Source organism: Pezoporus wallicus, unplaced genomic scaffold (genome assembly GCF_028554395.1).
Source record: "Pezoporus wallicus isolate ANWC-B61680 ecotype Strahan unplaced genomic scaffold, APGP_CSIRO_Pwel_v1 contig_8108, whole genome shotgun sequence".
NCBI classification, from domain to species: domain Eukaryota; kingdom Metazoa; phylum Chordata; class Aves; order Psittaciformes; family Psittacidae; genus Pezoporus; species Pezoporus wallicus.
In genome coordinates, this window is record NW_026638088.1 from 1,416,926 (window position 1) to 1,437,631 (window position 20,706).

The 20,706-nt window shown below is 44.3% G+C and overlaps 1 protein-coding gene and 1 long non-coding RNA gene across 12 annotated transcripts in view; one reads left to right on the forward strand and one right to left on the reverse strand.

The window, feature by feature from the left end:
• LOC130599114 (uncharacterized) overlaps window positions 1-20,706 on the reverse strand; it is a 178,059-nt gene that overhangs the window by 51,039 nt on the left and 106,314 nt on the right. The window lies entirely within an intron of this gene.
• FGGY (FGGY carbohydrate kinase domain containing) overlaps window positions 1-20,706 on the forward strand; it is a 323,114-nt gene that overhangs the window by 31,071 nt on the left and 271,337 nt on the right. For all 11 annotated transcript variants that reach the window (XM_057409298.1, XM_057409300.1, XM_057409297.1 and 8 more), the window contains one exon: window positions 634-769. The gene's annotated coding sequence lies outside the window, so the exon portion shown is untranslated. The remainder of the gene's footprint in view (window positions 1-633; window positions 770-20,706) is intronic.

A 20,706-nucleotide genomic window follows, 5' to 3' on the forward strand; every position in this document is an offset into this window, starting at 1 on the left:
AGCCTGTCCCCCTCACCTACTCATCCCGCCAATCATTTTAATTAATCTCTGAATTTCTTTGAAACTAATAGTTTGTGGAATGGAGGAAAATGAGTAGGTTAGAAAGACAAGATTGGGAATGACGGAGGTGGGGCCAAGTTAGGAGCCTTTGCAAGACCTGTTGGGTTACCTCTGGGGCAGGACAGTAACACTTGGCTGTAAATGCAGAGAAACACTGCAGAACTAAGGGAGGAACCACTAAAAACCTTTTCCATTTTCTTAAGAATGTTCCCTGAGCAATTCAACCCCTGCGTGTTTATGTGCAGCAACACGTGAATGAAAGATTTGATATGATCATCTCTTTATCCAGTTTTCTCGCTATTACTTTTCCCATTCCCAGGTAGCTTTGTAGAGGATTTCAGTGGTTACTGAAAATGCCCAGGAATACATTTTCAAACAATAATAAACTATATATTTTTTATTCAAACTGTATGTATTTTATCATTTTTTATCAAAAACCTGACCGAATAGAAGCTAACTGCAGTGTCTAGAGATAAGGCACTCTGGGGGCTTGCTCCCCATGCTTTTTTAGGATGTTACAAATCAAAATGTCACACCATTAATGTCTCTGTGTTCATCATTTCTGTTCCATAGCATAACTGGTGCTCTGAGAAATAGAGAATTGGACAAAATTGCCATCCTGTGGAGCTTACAGTCAGAAAAATCCTCTACACACAAAGCAGGCTGAGAGAATAGCAGCTGATCTGCAGCGGGAGCCCCAGGAGTGCAGGTAAGCGGTCAAGGAGGCACTGGAGGACGGGTGGCATATGGGCAGCAGACGGCTGCCCTCAGTGTTGCGAGCTGGCAGCATGAGAACATTACCCCCACAAATAGAAGCTGCTAATGCTGAGTGGTGGGGAGGCAGATGAACACCTCTGAAAGGATATTTACTGTGTTTGGGAATGAGGATCCCACTGGAAGCCTGCATTTGTTCTGAGGTTGCTGGGCTGTGGTTTCACTGGAGAACTGAAATTTGCTTTCTGGCATTTTGATGGTCCAATAAACACATATTAAAGTCAGTAGTGGCAACAAAATGCATTGATTTATGGTTGCAATTGTGACTGAAAGGCTCAGAAGAACTGGATTTAACCCTTCGGAGCCCTTGGTGAATAGCTCAGTTTTGGTGAGGGTCTCGGAATGGGTACAAAATGCTTGGATTTTTCATTAATAAACAATATGGCATCCTGTCAAAGTTAACACCTCACTCTGTCTTAGCAGCTGTTGGAACAGTAGGCTCCTGGCAACCTGGGATAAAAGCAGTGTTTGCAACAGGAGAAGGAAAGGAAGCAAGTCTGTGTGAGACCAAAAATGCCTGGTGTAAAGCACCGTAGAGTTTAGGTATATCCAGTGAGGAATTGTGCTTTCCTTCTCTGTGCTGTGGATTCAGGCTTGGACCTGGACACTGAGTTTCTGTTATTGAATGTCACCAGTGGCTGGTGGCTGACAGATGTAAGGACACCTGTCTGAATTAGAGTAATGTTTCTGACAGGAGTAGCAGTAAACAGAGAAAGCATTGCCCAGTGAAAGTAGGTCCTGCAGGTTGCTCCTTCCCAGGGATTATAGTGGTGGAGCCTGTAGGGAAGTTTACAGAATGCCTGCTCATGGAATTCAAATGGAAGCATTCACTCTGGATGACAGTCATTTGTGTTGGAGTCATGGTGTGGGAGCATTTGGGGTTGCCAAATAGGCAAGGAAGGCATTGCAGGGAGGAAAGGGCATGGCCTGGGTGGGACAATACCTGAAAGCACAAGCAGAGTTACAGACTTGAGTTTGGGAGAAGATGCTACTGAACTCTTAATCCCATCTGATTCATAATAAACCTGATCTCTGATTGCAGCTGATGTATCACACAGCGACTGTGTGGCTGCTCCCCACTGGTCAGGGCAGCCCTGTCCCCTCACAGGGTGGGAATGTCCTGGTCTTGTCCACAGCAGCCCCTTAGGACTTCCACAGGAGAACAACCAGGATACTCACACCCCTCAGAACTGCTGTTCTTTCCTCTTTTCTTGGTTAAGAACAGTGTGCAGTTGCCAACACTACAGTGTCTATATGTGCCCTTGTTTCAGAAGGAAGCAGAGGTGGAAAATTTAGCGTGGAATTCAGTATTGATCCCTACCTGAGATCCTGGTTTTCCACAGGAACACTGCTCACATGTGTGGTGGATTGGCAGATGCACTGGTCAGCTCACAGGGCTGTTTACACAGTCTGCTGAGGACATACGAAACAGATAAAAAAAGCCATAACATTTGAATACATTAGAAAAAAGTTCATGAGATCAAAGGACATTTTTTGGATAAAAGGGCAGTAATAAAGCAAAGGCCTAAGGCCTTAATGGCTGCTAATTGAAATTCAGGGTTAGTCTGAATTTTGCTTTAGTTTTTTTAGTTGTTTTTAGAGAACACAACTAGAAAGACATTCCAGAAATGGCTGTGTGGTACTTAGGGGTCTGGGTAGCAGCTGCAGCGTGCACATGTTTGCAGAGGCTTCTGTTCAGCTAAGCATGGGCTGTGGACTCAGGTAAGTCATGTGAGAGAGGTTAAGCACGTGTGTTGTAAGAGCTAATGGTACAATGTTGCCTTGTTCTCTCTAAGCATGTTTTGTGCTGATGTTTTCCAGTTGCTGCGTTCCTTACAGTCAGGATAGGAAAAGGTGTGTGGCTGGCAAAACTGCAAGCCCAGACAGAGTAGTTCTGGGTGTGGATGCTTCCAGCCTATTGCCAGGTGCTTCAAATAGGCATTTATGCCAAAGATCTGAGGTCAAGCCAATGATAGCCAATTCCAGCCCTAGGTTATTACATAAATATTAATAAGAACAGGGGTGTATTTCACATTTAGGTACTCTCTGTGAAGTATTTACCTAACCCTGTAGCAGTAATGGTGGGGAATATTTATCCCTTCAAGAAAACCAAGAGAATTTACAAAGTGAAGCAAAAATTTGTTGACCCTTTTAATATAACCTCATGAGTTTAATGAGAAGTCATCTTATTTTCTGTGTACCAGTAGAGAAATACAGGAGAACAGAATAAACTGAAATGGAACAGAAGTGCATTTTTATGGAATCCTAGACTGGTTTGGGTTGGAAGGGACCTCAAAGCTCATCCAGTTCCAACCCCCTGCCACAGGCAGGGACCCCTTCCACTAGAGCAGCTTGCTCCAAGCCCCTGTGTCCAACCTGGCCTTGAACACTGCCAGGGATGGGGCAGCCACAGCTTCTCTGGGCACCCTGTGCCAGCGCCTCAGCACCCTCACAGGGAGGAGCTTCTGCCTAAAGTCTAATCCAGATCCCCTCCTCCCCCCCCCCCCCCAATCAGGTTAAAGCCATCCCCCCTTATCTTGTCACTATATGTCCTTATAAAAAGGCCCTCTCCAGATTCCTTGTAGACCCCTTTTAGTCTTCCCTGGTTTTGCCTCTCTGCTGCATGACCTCTAATCATTTTCTTTATCTCTGTGGCTTGATTTCACTGCCTGTAAAATGGGCATAATGGGACTGTAGTTCTAGTAAATCATGCAGGTCTATGGGGAATAAATGCTATACAAGTGGTATACAAAGAACTATTTTTATTTTTAAAAATGCATTAAGGAAAAAGGTACAGAAAAGGAACGAAATTTTCTGGAAGAAGATCTAGGATTAACTTATTGGTATAAAATATTTGTTACTGGCCCCATTTGCTTTTAGGAGATCAACAACCATTGACATTTTTATTGGTTCATCAGCCTTATAATGCATTTTGAAGCTGACCCAGGACTGTGTAAAGCATATACTGGCACTTAAATTGATGCCATTTTCACTCTCTGGTCACTCTCTTTCTGACCAAACATCTCCCAGTTGCTCTGGGCCTGCTTTTCTGGAGAGGTTTCCTTGGTTTTCTTTACATTTAAAGTCTCTGCCCTGAGAGGCTCTGACAATGATTTGGAATTGTTAATGTCAAAAATGCTTTGTAGGATGTCATGGCAGTTGTGGGAGGGAATAGATATCCCTGTCATGGCCTCTTCCCAGAAGGGGGAAGCTGAGGCACAGCGACCAGCACCTCTCCGGATCTCCAAACCTCCAAATCTCCAAGAAAAAGCCTTGGAATTAGTCCAAAGTTTCAACAAGATGACCACATAAAACACAGGAGGAGTTCTGCATTACGCATCCCATGGGGAAGAGGGTGAGAGCCACAGAGCTGGCAGCACTCATCCTGGGGAGGCGAAGCTACAGCCCCCTTGGATGCTTTCACCCAGTACGCTGGCACCTAAGCTTTCTTGCCTGTTTTTACACATAGGTTAGGTTTTAAAGTGCTGTGCACAGAGCAAGCATTTCTAAGGAAAACCAGGGAGTGCACAATTCCCAGAGCCGTGGGTTCCCCGGGTGTCTTGGGCCAAGAGCCTGTCAGTCAGTCCTGCCCTCTTCCGGCTCCCACGCTGTCCCCTCCCTTGCGCTGACACAGCCGTGAGGTGAAGTGTGTTGGGAAATACATCCCGTCCTAATCTAGCCCAGCAAAACATCTGAATGGCTGCGGAGGGAGGCATTTGCTTCTTTTCAGGGTGTCACCAGCACATCCTGGATTCAAGTCCTTGTGGAGCCACCGTGTCAGTACAATTCACTGCTCCCCGGGAAAGCCAGGAGCTTCGCTAGTTTGTCCCAACGGCTTCCGGCTGAAAGAGGGTTGTGCTGCAGCTGGGAACTCAATCAGGCGAGTTTCGAAACACTCATTCATACGTGGGCCTTCCAGTCCTTAATGCACCTTTACTACAGTCCGTGGTGCTTCCGAGCCTTGTCAACAGTGCAGTCGAACAAAGGCTGGTCTCAGGACTTCGTGTTGTGTAAATAAACCTTGTGCCTAACAGGGTGTCACTGAGTTAATGTAAAGCCTGGAGAGGGGAGGGCGTGGGAGCAGCATGCCGGTGCTCACATTCTGTTTTCTGCACTGGATTGCAACAGGATTGCAACAGCCCAGCCTATCTGAGCTGCTGCACGTACCCTAAACATGTCTCTGCGCTTGAATTTGATAGGGGTGCCAATAGAACCAGATACCTTTCTGGGGAATGAGAATGGGCAGCAAGGTTTGCTTTTGAGGGAATGCCGAAAGAAATAGCAGTTTTCTTCTTCGAGTGCTGATGCTTTCCAGGTGGCCCAGCAGGCAGCTGAACAAAGGAAATGTATATAGCAGCATCCACTCAAGGGGTTAAAGTTTTAGGGTAAGGAAAGGGAATGTTGAAAATCCCATGAACTTTAATACTTATGCCTTTGTGGTAGCTGTGCCCCTTTTTTGCTTCTCACAGATCAGTAATCAGAGGACAACTGACAGGAATAACCCCCCCTCTGGTAAAAATACACAACTGTTTCTGAAGCAAAGGGCATTTCATAGGCAAAACTGTATGGTGAAGTACATGCTCAGGGTGCTTTTCCATGCATCAGGAAGTTTTACAAAGAGCACGCTACCTTTTAGCAAGTACTTTTCTGTTGGTTTCAAACCCCTTTGTTGTTTTCCTTCTAGGATGATTTTTCCCACAAAAGGTGATATAAACCGTAAGAAAAGTCTCTGTAGAGTTTACTGCTCCCCCTACTCCTTTCATCCCTCCCTCCCTCTTCCCCCAAACGCTGGGAGCGCTTAAAGACGTTTTAGTATCCTGGAGATTGAAAACAGTGTCTTTAACTTGTACTTGTCCTGTACTAGCTCTGACTTTCATTGTCTTGTCCTCCCCTTTACAGAGAGTACATGTGTAAGTACTCCCTCTGATGTTTATGCCCTCGCTGTCAGGTTCAATAAGCAGTTTCTTAGCAGGGCACCTTCCCAGGTGAAGGCAATATTCCCAGTCCTTGTCCTAGCTCCTGCTTCCTCCATGTGTAGTATCTTGATGGAGCACAGCAGAGAACAACAGAAATATCAGTATCTATCTTAGCTGATAGATGGAAATTACCTCTACAACCTCATGAATCTACTGATAGCTTGGGTGTAGGGCAGCTGTTTACAGGGTATTTTAGAGGTGTTCAGTTATGTGGGTTTTACACAGTGCCTATTTTAACTTCAGGCATTTTATTAGTAGCAGATCTGGAGACTTTTAGACCTGCAATACACTGATGTATCTGGTAACACTGAAAAGAATGGGGTAATCTGGTTGAGGATTCTCCCCTAAAGAGGGATAAATCAAGGTAAAAGGTAAATGTGAATTATTGCTCCTAAACCAAAGAAAAGTTGGCAAGCAGCTGTATAGATATTCTACTAGTTTTATATCACGGGTACTAAATCATAGTGCTGGAGTCTCAGGTCTGGTCAAGTGAATGGCAAACCCACGCTCAGCTTGTAGCAGAGGATTTCCCCTTCCTGAATGGGTTTAGATAAGTAAAATTTCCCAGAGTAGCAAAACATGCTATAGAAGTGGCCAGATTTTCAGCTTTGAAGTAGAAGAGATACTTTCATTTTCAGTATCTCCATTAGAGCTGCTTTTTTTTTTTTTTACAAGAGCAGGAGTGTGAACTCTTGTGTCTGAGCCAAAATTCCAACCTAAGCAGAATGTACTCATCTAAATTTCCCTTTTGGTTTCATTTGGATAAGGTATTCCTCGGTGTAGTGTTGCTGTGTACTGTTACAGCAGTTGCTGTGTTGGGAGCTTGAAAGAGGTTACATAAAAACGAGCCCATTATAAGCTCAGAGAAACCCCTGAGAGCAAACTATTAGAGAAAACACATCAAAGAGGCTCCATGAGAGTCCTAAAAGGAAAAATACTGATTATATTTGTTTTGTTTTTGTCTTACATGAAGTAAAAAGATGTGTGGTGTGTCCTGGGTCGCCACCCTAAGGGGTGTGTGCTTAAAGACAACAGAATCAGGCTCCAAGGCTTCCATGTGGTTTATTTGGGTTGTGGAGCTGGAAAGATAAGATACAATTGTACTATATACATAGTGGTGTTATCAGTCTGATAGATGGTGCTTCCCATCCACCCCTGAGCACCTTTCCTACCCTCTGTCTGCTAATCTATTCCTAGCAGGATCATTCTGGGCTTTCTGACCTTTCAAGTAACTTTCAACTATGGTTTTTAAAACAGGCACAGCAATGTTTTTCTTTCTTCCAATGTGCAGTTCCTCTCTGTGGTGAAAGCAGAGGTGGGAGATGGGGAACATTGATTACTGGAGCTGGAGTGCAAGTTCAGGTTCAATAAATTGTGAACCGTAGGGTGAATTGCATTCTGAGTCTGGGAATTGGGCATATATCGATAGTCCTGTTGTTCACACTCCACCAGCTTCTCATACTGTTATTGCAGAGCAGTATTACAGTAGTATTTTAAAGTTCATTAGACCTGGTCTGCCCTGGGAACCATGTTAGAAAAGGTTTGAACTAATAAAATATGCAAAATGTGGGTTTAGGGCTCTCCTTTAATGTGGAAAGGGGAAGAAAGGTTCAGTCACTTACAGCAAATCCAGTAAGAGAGCTGTTTACTTAACACTCTTGCAGTTATATTTCTTTTAATGTGCCTTTTCAGAGCTTTTCAGCTGGGGTTAGTTCATGTGGAGCAGCATTTAAATAGCATTTTCTACTGATGCATGTTTTTCAGTTGTTTCTCTGACTTCAGGAGTTACAGGCATTTTCTTTCTGGCACACAGGTGTAGTAGATCCCCAAAAGCTAAAGGAAAATGGAAGCATAGAATAGTTTGGGCTTGAAGGGTCTTTCAAACCTCATCTGGGCCAACCCTGCTCCAATGAGCAGGGGCATATTCAACCACATCAGGTTGCTCAGAACCACATCCTTGGGGGATTATAAAACCGAATCCCTATAGACTTAGAATTTAGGTGAGGGGGTTGCATCTGAGTTTGTTTTCCCATGAATATATGTACCATATATAAATTGATGTGGCATTGAGAATATTACAGACTCTTGTTTGATACGGCTTTGTGTGACTTCTGTACTTGAGTGATAGAGCACCTCTCATATGAAGACAGGCTGAGAAAGTTGGGGCTGTTCAGCCTGGAGAAGAGAAGGCTGCGTGGAGACCTCAGAGCAGCCTTCCAGTATCTGAAGGGGGCTACAAGGATGCTTGAGAGGGACTCTTCTTCAGGGACTGTAGTGGTAGGGCATAAAAAAGGCAAGTCTAGGAACATACTGTGTGCCAGTCAGGTGAGACATTGCCTCTGCTGGTTATATGTATTGGCTTTGAACTTTTTAGAGCTTTCCTGAGTTTGGGTCCAAGCTGCTGAAGAAATTGTCTTGGACTTCATGCTTTTGAATATAAAGAAGAGGTTGCTTAGAACAAATGTTCTAGGTGAAAGATCCTTGCATTTTCCTTATATCCTGCTGCCATCCTGACTTGGTGACACACTGTAAAATCCACCTCTTCACTCATCTGGGACTCTGGAGAGCAGTAAATGAATGAGCCAGCCATGAGGAACAGAATAGACAGCAACACTTCCTTTCAGACCTTAAAGGCTAAAAGGGTATTTTCTATGTCTGGGATCTTCTGCTCTTGTGCATTAGGTAGGTTGGCGTTCTCTTCAGGTCAGGAGTCTATTTTATTTTCCCTTCTTAAAAGAAATATAAAGAAGTCACTCTGTTTATATTAACAGTGAACCTGTGTTCATTTAGGTTTGATCTGATCCTTACAAAACATCAGATCTGTTTGCAAAGCTTATAGCAGAGTAATGGCAAGAGCAGCAGAGGCAGATAGCTTATATAGATATATATTATTTATTTTTCTCCTTAATATCAAAGCTAAAAATGTGATCTTGATTTATAATGCAGGATTACGGAATCATAAAGCTATATAATAATACATCTAAAGCTTAGCACAGTTTATAAATCCACTAAAACATATAACTCCATAGTTACTTGTGCTGAATCTTACCACCCCCTGCATACTCTGTCCTACCTTTGTTACTCAGGGCACTAATGCTGCATTGATGTAAGCAGCAACCAGCTGCAGTTATCTTCATTTTATTCTCCCAAGTCACAGCGAGAGGCTGAAACAAAAGCCATTGTCTGTGGCAAACCTTCTGAAGTCTTTTAAGGGCATCCATCTGGATAGACTTTGTGGTTATAGAAGGGCTGATGCTGAAAGTATTCATTCCACTAATGGTCTCATTGATTTCTATTTACACGCTTTGCAGCTTGAGAGTCTCAGTTTGAGTAAGAATTGCAGCATATATGCTGGATGCAGGAATTGCAAGGGGGTGTTAAACTCAAACAAGCTTTCTGTATCTGTCTTTGGGATGCTTAATCAAAGCAGAGGCTCGGGAGTAGACTGTTCAGTCTCAGCAAAGCAGATGAGAAGCACTGTTAAACCCCAGGTGCTTAAGTTTGAAAATGTTGCTCCAAATCACATCATTATAAGTAGTAGGGAAATGTCAGGACTTACTGAGATGAAACAAAGACCTGCTTAGAGTCTTGTGACTTCAGCTCATAAATGGATTTCATCACTCATTACAGCTGCATAAACAAATGCATGTGGTACATATGCATGTTTTGCTTTGGGAAGTTGTTGTTTTTAAAAACCCCTCAGAAGGTTTTTTTTCATTGCTCCTAATGAGCCAGCATTCCCTACTTCTGGAGCAATGCCTCTTGTACCTGAGCGGCACAGTCAGTGCTTTTAGGGGAATAGCTTGCCCGCCTTTCTCCCTCTCTGGCTGCTGCACTGCTTTGGCAAGCAAGTTATTTGCAAGAAGAAATTTACAGTGTTAAACCTGGTGTCAAAACTTGTATTCCTTTTATGAAATTACTACCCTAGTGCTCCTTTGGAGCTATAGGCATATAATCCCAGCCCCATCAGCAGCTGGAGAAGGTCCTACACAGTGTCTGACCTCATACTGGATGACTTTGTCATGTATTTAGGTATTTTTCAGTTGTTTAATGTAATTTTTCATGTTGTCTGTGGCCTCTTTTCTCCTGATGGGCCTTTCACAAGGAATCCTGGAAACAGATGCCCTGTGATTATCCATGGATAATTACTACTTCCCCATGTTTTCTTGCCAATATGTTGCAAGTGGGATGTGGCAAGATTAACCGAAGTTTTGGCCTTCCTGCTGCAATTACTACCTGAAGGCACCAACGATGGCACAGTGTGTGATGTAGAGCAGCCACGTGTCTGTGGATTTAAAAGCAGTACAGATCAAAACCATCAAGCAATTCTCCTATCTCCAGGTTAAAAGTTGCTGTTTTCAATTAAACCTGAGCTATTCAGCATCTCCAGGCAGGCTGTCAGCAGAGTTTAGCCTCAAGAAACGAAGATGGCAAAATGTATGGGTAATTTTTTGAGTTTCAGTACGGCATTTCATATTCAGAACTGGGATATTGTATTATTCCTGGATGGGTAGTGTCTCAATTTAACGTTACACTTCAAATGACTTCTTCTTAACCGTATCTAAAGGATTCATTTTAATTCGCCAAAGAAAAATATTCCAGGACATTCCCTTTTTGTTGCCATTTTCTGAGAAAGATCTAACAATAAAATCTTAAAATGGATATTGTTGAGGGAAAGAAGTTCTTTCCTCATGGCCTTCTCTTCTGAAATCTAGGGTAAGGAAAGTAAGAAGAGCAACAGCATGGGGCAGTTCATGGTCAGGGCTGCTTATGCATGTACCTGTATAGATGGATTTGGCCTGAGGTGGTTTGGGTTGTTCAGCTCCCTAGGAAAATAAAGCAGAAAATAAGAAGAAATGTAACTTCAACAGAATGGAGCTAAAATGGTTTTGCTTTTCCCTCAAGCAGCCTTAAGTTTTAGGCAACTGCGGAGGAGCCCTGATCACGTGTGCTCCTAAAGCTTGCTTAAACAGATTGCTGACTGTCTGAGGCTTCAAGTCCTGCTCCTCCTGTTCAAGTCTTTGGAAAATCCAGTTGCTCGTCCCCTCTGAAACCTGCCCTCTCCTGTAGGAGTCTAAAAGATGCCTGACATTAGAGACTTGTGCTCCAAAACATTGCCTTGGTGCCTTAAAATGTCACCTTAAAACCCGGCACGGTTCCCCCACAAACCATCTGGCTTTTCAGATCTGAAAACGATCTTTCTACTAATTCAACTCTTCTGCTTCCAAATAAGGTCCATTGGGAATGCTGGGGGGCTGGAAGGCTGCACTAAGCAGGAGGGTGGCTGTGGCCAAGGGGTCCCCCTGGCTGGTGTTGGACCAAGCCTTGCGGCGAGCCCTGCCTCACCTTAACTCGCTGTGCGGCTCCTGGGTCCCGGCTGGGGAATACCTGGCTTTCTCCTTGTAAGGCCAGCGAGCTGCTGCGGGAGCCCCGCTCCTGCCCTGGCGCTTCCCGGCTCCGCTCAGCCACAGCCCTAAAAAGGCAGTTCCTTGCTCCTGCTTCCCACAGCGGAGCTCCCTGGGGAGGGCAGCGCTCCCCAGGCAGGCGTTTTGCTTACAGGGAGAGCCCATGCTTACGGGTTTTGCTGTTGCGTCTCAAGGAAGCCGTTGTGTTTACAAGCGGTGCTGGGGTTATCCCCTCCTTTAGTGAATAAGCAGTGCGCAGTGAAACATCTGAGCCTCCCCACACGGGCACGTTTCTGCAGTGCTAGAGATCCCTATAGGATCCCACGTAGGAAAAGAGGTGCACGGTATGAAGCAGTGCAGAGCCATAGTCTTGAAATCATTGTATGTTATGGCTTTATAATAGAAAGTACTCAGCAGCAATATGAGCTCAAAGCAATTCCTGTCCTTTTTCCTCCCTCCCCTGGCTGCCACTCCTGCACTGACACTTCACTTGCGCTCACTCAGTTACTGGGGGGGGGGCATGCTGTGCTCTTGGTTTGATTTGTTCTGAGGGAGTTTTCTGATCAGATTTACAGTGTAGTTTCACGAAAAGTTGTGCTAGTGTAACTGAGTGACGGAGAGGAAAAGGGGAAAACCCCTTAGGTGTTAATTCCTCATGCTCTTCCTAACACGAACCCAAAGTTCTGAACTCCCCTTCTCAATAGAACCTCTTCAAGTGCTGAATGTTTTATTAGATATTTTTACAGGTTTAATTGAAGCTTCCTGAAGGATCTGATTATTGCCTTATTTATTTCACGCGGCAAGTTACAACTTAGTTACAGTCTGATAGATTTTTTTGTAAGGACAAGTCCTTTACAGGAGCCAGGGTTTGGAAAGGTTTGCATATGCTAATTCAGAGGAGGTTTTCCACAGGGTGTTTTTCCTTTTATTAAATGACAAATCTAGCTTCGTTTAAAGAATAAAGAGGAGTGCTTTCAAATATAAGGCCTGTGAGGGTGGTGAGGCACTGGCACAGTGGTGGCCCAAAGAAGTGGTAAATGCTCCATCCTGGCAGTGTTCAAGGCCAGGTTGGACAGAGCCTTGGGTGACGTGGTTTAGTGTGAGGTGTCCCTGCCCATGGCAGTGGGTTGGAACTGGGTGATCTTAGGGTCCTTTCCAACCCAGGCCATTGTATGGTTCTAAAAATTCTGGCATGTGCAGTGCACTGAGTGGTCACCTCCTCTTTTCAGAAAGGAGTTTCAAAAGATTCTGTTTGGGAAAAGCCCTTGGATAAAGCGTGCACTCTTCCGAGGTGTTGGGGTGCAGAGTTTGAGCACACTGTACTCGGGTGCAGCAGTTTGTCTCTTCCCAGCCACATACCTCCTTAGTTTATCAGACTGCTCCTGGCAGTTCTGTTCAACCTTTGGACTTTCTGGCCTCTCTCAGGATGTACCATTGGTTCCCTAATATCTCCTCTTGTCTTTTGCCAAGTTTCCAGCAGGCAGCGAGGCTGTGACAAGCAGGGTCACAGGTGTTGAAGGAAGCCAGCAGCACAAACAACTGTTATTACAAAACTGGATTCCACGGTTACAAGGATGAAATACTGCTGCTCTTTATGAACCTGTCACACCATCCCCATCTACTCTTTTTTGTCTGAGGTGATAAGCTGTTTTCTAGCTGATTTTTCTTTTGTAGCAGTGCTTGGGCAGTGCCTGTCGATTTAGTAGGTGGGGTTAACAGCACTGATGGTATAGATTAACAAAGAAAGAAGACAGAATGCCATGCCCTGGCTTAATACGTTGGCTGTATTTTTTAATGTTGTTTTTATACTGTTGATTCTGTAAGTCTGTCCTGTAATACATGTTAGAACAAGTTATTCACATGTGTGGTAGTAAAGGAGATACTTGGGAAGAAACAGAGATGGGACAATAAGGAAGAGGGTGATTAGAGAGAAATGTTGATCGAGCAATAAGGAAGAGGGTGATAGCATGTCTGGGATGATGAGGCAGGAGATGGTCTGACCAATAGCTATGGAATTTGATACTTTAGGGGGAAAACCCATTTTCAGCTATAGTTTTTAGACACTAAATGCAGCAGAACAGCATTTAACAAAATCCTGTTTGGCAAAGGGATGCTCCTGCCTTTGCCAAAAAAAAAAAAGGTAGGGGGATATTCAGAAAAGGTTGTGTTGGAATATGGGAAATACCACTCCCTAAGGAATTCCTGCCCTTAGCACTTGTGGCCAAGTTGTGGTCGCAGCAAATACACCATGTGTCACTTTTTGTGACCCAAAGCTTTGGAGGATGTATGTTGCTGGGAAGAGACACACATGTTAAATGATAATGGGAGGGCTGCCAGAAGCACAGGAGTTATTCTGAATACAGAAAGTGCCCACATGTAGTTTTTAAAGGGAAAAGAAACCAACAGTGTCCTGGGCTGCATCAAAAGGAGCATGAGCAGCAGTCAAGGAAGGGGATTCTGCCCTTCTACTGCACGCTGGGGAGACCCCCCTGCAGTCCTGATCCAGCTCTGGGGCAGCAGCACAAGAGGGACATGGAGCTGTTGGAGCGAGTCCAGAGGAGGCCACGGAGATGCTGCGAGGGCTGGAGCAGCTCTGCTCTGGAGCCAGGCTGAGAGAGCTGGGCTGGGTCAGCCTGGAGAAGAGAAGGCTCCTGAAGGGGAGACCTGAGAGCAGCTCCAGTGCCTGAAGGGGCTGCAGGAAAGCTGGAGAGGGGCTTGGGACAAGGGCCTGTAGGGACAGGCCAAGGGGAATGGCTTTAACCTGAGTAGGGGGGAGATTTGGATTAGATATTAGGAAGAAGTTCTTGCAAGCCAGTCTGTGATTCTATGACAAGTTCTCTGTATACACAAAGCACTTGAATGCACCGAACTACAGTCAATCTGAGTTAACCACCCTCATCTTAGGCTCAGCAGTGCCATTCTCAACCACTTTTTAGGTTTTTTTCTTAGTCCAAACATAGCATCACTGCATGGGGCTATCACTGATCCTTGCTCAGGTATAAATTTGTAGCAGAGCAACTCAGCTTTAGTGATGTTATTTTTTATAGACTATTCCAACTGCTGTCCTTTGAATCCATTTCTAGTGAAATCAAGGACATTATAGTCTCCTTCCAGTATGTGAGTTAAGTTGAATTGTAGAATCCCATTCCAGACAATACAAACCTACCTCAAAAAGTTTCACTGCTTTAGCCATAGCGATAAACCAGTGAAAACTTGTGACTGTTTTGAAGGTGAAGTTCAGCAAAGCTGAGGCCCTTTCAGTTACAGAGGTGGTCTGAAGTCCTGCTGTCTCAGGGTAACCCTGGTGTTAGCCCTATGTGCAGTCTCAGCCCTTTGTTCATTCTCTAATCATCAATCTCAGTTAATTCAGTGAGACTTGGTGTGGAAAAAGGTGACTAAAGGCATCTGAATTTGCCCTTTAACCATATGAGGAATTCAACTACAGTTCAGATAACATGGGTTAAAAGCACACTTTAGAACAAGCTGATGTTATTAAACCCGGGCATATTCAATGTCATCTCTGCTTAGAAATGGGGCCCTTATCAGGAAACGTCACTAAGAATCTAAGGAATCTTTAACAAACAGCTTATTACTTCCAGGGATGGGCTCTGTGAGTAGTTTATATAAAGCTAACAGGTTGGTGTTAGATTATCTGCTCAGTAAGCAAACACACTTTTGAAGTAAGTGTATTTTGATGTAAACAGTACAGGCTCAGGTGCTCTAAACTGTCAATGTCATTGCCACTTGTGAAAATCAGAGAACTGAATCAGCCATCACAGCTGAGCTTGCTTCTGATTGCTTTAACATCGTATGTTGGAAATCAGAGCAGAGGAGTTAACATTTATTGTTAGTTGACTCCTGGTAGCCTGTGGATTGTATTCATTGATATTTCTAAGGTGGTTACCATTTCTTTCTTCACTAAGTGCAAATTCTTCTGGTTTAATCCAGAAAATGAACTCTCAATGCAATGCTTGCAATAGAGATCCTAAAGGCCAATGAGTTAGTTACAGCACTGAGTAACCTGGTCTGACCTCTTAGCTGACCCTGCTTTGAGCAGGAGGTTGAAGTAGAAGTCCTTCTGAGGCCCCTTTCAACATGAATTATTCTGTGAGCTTGTGATTTGTAAACCAGATTGATGTTATTTTTGTATCTCCTTTTGCGGTATCAGACTTTGAACCTTTTTGAGATGGTTGCTCTTCAGAAAAGGCTGTAACGCTGAGCTCTGTCACCCACTGAACTCTAATCACACCCTCAGTCCCATTGGAGTGAAGTGATGGGCATGTTATGTCATGTTATCCTCTAAACATGGTTACTCAACCAAGTATGCCCTTTTCCACACAAGGTAGTGGTAGCCACAGGTCCGGGTGTCCAGTGTGTCACAGGAGTGAGACCACAAGTGTGTTATCCACTGTTTAGAAAGATTTCATTAGGAATATCTGATCTGGCCTGCCAAAGCCTTAGAAATGTCTGATTGGGGTTTTGTAAATATTCAGGATTCATTTGGGCTGGGGAGGAAAAATATGTCATCCTCAGGCATGGGAGATGTCTTCTCTGTATTCTTCAGGTTGTACAATTTATATGCCATTTGCATTGCAAAGGAGTAAAATAGTGTTAGGGTGCTTAATACAACAAACAAGAGTTGTTTTTCTCACGTGCCTGAAGAGCAACATATGGTGGTACTAAAGGAGCTTACCAAAAGGAAGATGGCATTTCCTAGTGCTCTCATCACATAGTGTGTACAGCCCAGCTTTTAAAGGTACTAACCAGAGACACCTTGAAGTGCTTGGCTGTACAGTGCAACAGGCCAGCTGCTGTTGTGCAAGCTGTTTGATTCTTGTGGTGAGGATGGGAGCCTTAAAAATCAGGTATGGTAGTGGGCAGGAAATGGGAGCCATTACAGCTCCCCAAGGGAAGTGGTTCCACACGTGAATCACAGTCCTGGGTTTGCCCTGCTGGGTGGGAGTGGTGTCCTGTTCCAGGCGGATATTGCTGGCTCCCGGTGCCTGGCAGGTCTAACTGCTGCAGGGGGAAAGGGCAGGAGATTTGGTCCCAGCATCATCACTCTTTTTTGCAGCCTGTTAACCATGGCTTGGGCAGCTGGAGCAGGGAGACTCAGGACACATCAAGCCCTAAATGCTGCGTGAATGAAGTGATATGGTCCATTGCTCTTGGGAAGATAACCATAGAGGGACAAGGACTGCAGTGGTTTACTGAAGAGTCCAGCCACATGCCACATAGGCCTGGGGTTACCTGTGGAGAACAAAACCTGCTACTGTGTGAGGCAGCCCATGTTGCCAAGTCTTGCCTTCCCCCGTCCCTGCCATGAGTCACCCAGCTCTGACAGAGCCTGGAGCCCGTCTCACAGTGGCACAGGAACCTCCTGTCCTGGCTCGTACTCCAGCCCATCCTAGAGGAAGCCCTCTGTGTGGGCTTCTGGGCCCCTTCTTGCTGCGTCAGAGAGCTGCCACACCTCAGTTTCTTCAGTTCTTGTCAGGGCACCACTGACTTACTCATAACGGATACAGAGATCGAAACCAAGCAGTCCCTCCTCTGCTCTGTGCTCGGTGGCTCCTGGAGGCTTTTTCAGGGCTGGAAGGAGTGTGACCTTTCACCTCATTCTGTCTAGTCTAAAGCCTTTCACAGGAGCTGATTCCAGCCATTCTCAAGAAGAGAAGGCAGAAATGAAACAGATCCAGGTAGTTCAGTGTTGCTGTTATTTATCCTTCCTAAGCCAAATAATGAGATAAAATCCCCATACCAATGTTCGTCCAAGGTTTGTGTGTGTTTTCTGTAGCAGTACTAGCAATGACTCTATGTTGGTAGCACATGTCTGCTATGTGTTGTCTGGGAGGCCGTGAGTGTGCACAATGGATGGTGTGGAGAAGGGGCAGAGTTGTGTCTTCCACCTCTCCATCTTTCTGCACTGATTAAGTGCATCTTCTTCCATCTCTGATGCAAAGGTGTGCAGAGCTGTACTCACTGATGAGCAGATCATTTAGAGGTTTCTATTGTTCATAAATCATGGCAGAGGGAAAGGTAACATCTGAGTCCCCAAGGCTTCTGGTAACATTGTGGCTCACCAAAGGTCATTCATCTCGGCCCTTATTTCTTCCTAAGAACTTGTCATCTTAATCACGGAGCTAAAGGTGCAGCAGCACCACTAATTTTGGCAACTTAGGTCTTTAATACAAATTTGAGTTAATTCTGTGACATTAGGAAGCTGATGCAATGGAATTCTTGTATCATGAGGTGTCTTTGCAGCAGCAAAGTCTGTCATTAAGTCTTAATGGCAATCCATGAAACTGCCTGCAGTTTGGGACAAAAGGTGGCACTTACCTAGTAAAGTTAACAGGGAGTGAAAGTCTCTGGGCCTGATAGCAGTGACCTAGGGCAGGTCTATTGGTCCTTTGTGGATGGAGTTCAGCTTTGTCTGCTCTTATGTCGAGATAGCCAGGTGTAAACTGTTCCTATTAGAGAAGTGTTCATGTTAAAGCAGCTTGTGGCCTGAAACAATAACCCTGCTAAGGGCCTGAGTTTAGTAGGTTAATAATTTACTTCTAAGGCATACAGCTGTGCCTATGTAGGCTTTGAATTCCATGATCCGTCTAGCTTGCATCCAGTGAGTTCAGTTCAGTTTGTAAAAGACACTTCCTACCATGAAGGGCTTGTAAAAAGATTTGTTGATGAAACAAAGGGGGAAAACTCACATAAGGAAGTCTCAGGCTACATGGGAGGGGAGAAAAAAAAAGGATGTACCTTTTCCCCTGAAGTTAGGTTTAGCAGAAGGGCCAGTCTAAGTCATAGAAAGCCGTTTTGGAGGAGCTGCGTGGTTCAGAAGTTCTTTGCGCCTGCCTGGATCCTGTACTCTCACAGAGGACCTAATAGAACCCACAGAATCTGCTAGAGCTGTAAGGAAGCTGGGACAAGGTAATCTGCACACAGTTGATTTCTGGTTTTTCAAGAGAAGCTTTACACATAACTTCTAAACCCACAGCTGGTCTGCTTTAGTGGGTTTTCACTATCATTCAGCCCACAAGGGTTCTGCAGTGAGCTGTGGGCTCCTCCTTCAGTGGGGTTACGGGGAAGAGCGCGTGCAAGTTACAGGGGAATCATCAGGGTCAGCAGAGGGTCCTGGATAGAACAGTTGGACCCTAATTGTCAGGAAGGAGCACTGGAAGGAGGATCCACAACTGTGCTTAGAAAAGCCAAACTAGGTTGATGCTTTGACTTCTCCCACTCCACAGAGACTCACCACACATTGCACCATGTGGATTCAGAAGTTACTTACATGTTCAAACAGGGAAGGACAATCAGGTCTGTTGGCTAGAGCCAGTGCTCATCTCTGCTTTCACTGGCATCTCAAGAACTGTGCTTTCTGTTGAATCCCTCACCTGCCTATAAGCTTAGGTGAGAGAAAACAGGTACATAGTAGAGTCTTAACGATAGGAAGATTGAAAGAAGAGTCTTACAGAGAAGTGGAAAGCATGGAAGGGATTTCAGAGGGAGGTGTGCATTGTGGTCTGAAAGGTAGAAGGATACTTACAACATAGGATTTATTCAAATGGAAACAATTTCTTTTGGGGACATCTAATAATAATTTCCACAGTCAAATATGATTTTTACTTTAAAAAGTGTGAAAAGATTCTTCTCCTTTAGGGTAGACTGAAAGTGACTCAAACCCCTGACTATCCCTCAGGAGCTGCCATTTTCTTAGGTAGCTTTAGCATCTTGGAAGCTTGTTCTTCATGATAAAAGTGGGACACTGTTTAATTTCTATATAATAAAGCAGCCTTCCAAAAGTCATGGTAGGGTTGCACAATACATTGACTCAAACTACGTACCCGAACACAAGGCCCATCAATCTTACAAGTTATTTTGTGTTGGTTATCTTATGTTTTTGTAGTCAGTAGAGCCAGGAGGGGAAGTGCAGTGGCTTGCTACCCAATTGTTGTTATTTTTGATGTAACAGTACCCTAGTTCCTGGATGTGGAATACACATGAGGGGCCAGGTGGGTCGGTGCAGTTGGAGCACTAGGAAACTGGGAAGTTAGGTCAGACCACTGCCACCAGGAACTGGACAAGAGCTAGGGCTAAGATTCCTAGTAAACCTTCAATTCGATAGTCAAGCTAATGAAAGAGAGGCTTAACCCTAAAGACATCCTCTTCCTGGGGGTTTCTTCTGCTCCTGGGTGCCAAGGTTTGTGGTCTTAGGAGCACAGATCTGCAGCCTTAGCCTTAATGACTATACATAAATATAGCTTGGCTATCTATCCAGTGTCAGGGGAGCTTTAGAATGCATATGGGCTGAGTTAGCATTTCTGATTAACCTCTGTTTTTTGTGCAAGTGTTCCAGAGTGTTAATCCTGATGTTCATGTAATGAGCTGGGAAAGCTTTAGGTTGGAATCCAAGCAGCATCTTAAAACACAGCTGATGTTTTTGTCATTGTCTTGACTGATAGACTGAACCCAACTTGGTCTGATCATTTTGCACGTAAGAAATGTGCTCACACTGACACCTTGTATGTGACTTTTTACAGTCTCTAGTTATAAGCTTCAAAACTAGTATAGGTTTATAACCTGAAGACTGCCAGATGTTTGGCTGTTGTGGATAATAGCGAGGCTTAATTACAGCTGTTAATTTCACATGCTGGTACCATGTAAAGCAGTGCTGAAGACTGGTGCCTTATAGTTGGCTTTTAAGGACACTGGCACCCTAAGAAATGGTTTGTATGTCTCCTGCCTATTCTTTGTAACTCTTTGTAGTGCTTCCAGTGACTACAATGATGCACTGAGCTGGAAGAGCTGATCTGCTGAATCCTTACCCTAGAAATGAACTCCGCTAATCAACTGCTCATGACTCCAACAGATGTTTCTGGTTTTCAGACAATTGGAACCTCATGTTCTAGTATTTTATTTTCTCTTCTTTTCATACTAGCAGCAACTGCCCCATTATGCATGTGAGCTTCAGAAACCTGTCACATGATACCAGGAACAAATTGTTAAGCCAGTCAGCAAAGTTCAGGTTTGAAGTGGTGGTCCACTGGAGGCAACTGGGTCTTAGAAGCCGGAGGAGTGGTTTATGGAACTACCATGCTGTGGTTTTGTTGTTAATGCCAATACCATAGTTGAGCCTCTCATATGAAATTTGGAAATGTCAGATGAACTCAGATCACAACTCTTTTATTTTTTTTCTCAAAAGCTGAATCACTTTAGGATGTGGAGATGAATTGAAGTGATGCTTTTGAGGATATGAGCATTGTACTCTTGAAACCACAGAAACGGGATGTGAATTGTTTATATGATGTTGCTGTATCAGGACTTATCTCCTGTGACGGATCGAAATCAGTGCATTTTCAAACATAGTGGAAGTACAGATGTAAAGAATTTACTTTTTACTATGATTTGTTTAGTCTGTTGCATTGAACTTTCCATTCCAGGATTTCCGGATTGATAAGTGACTGATGAATCCTAGATTAATCAATATCTTTGTG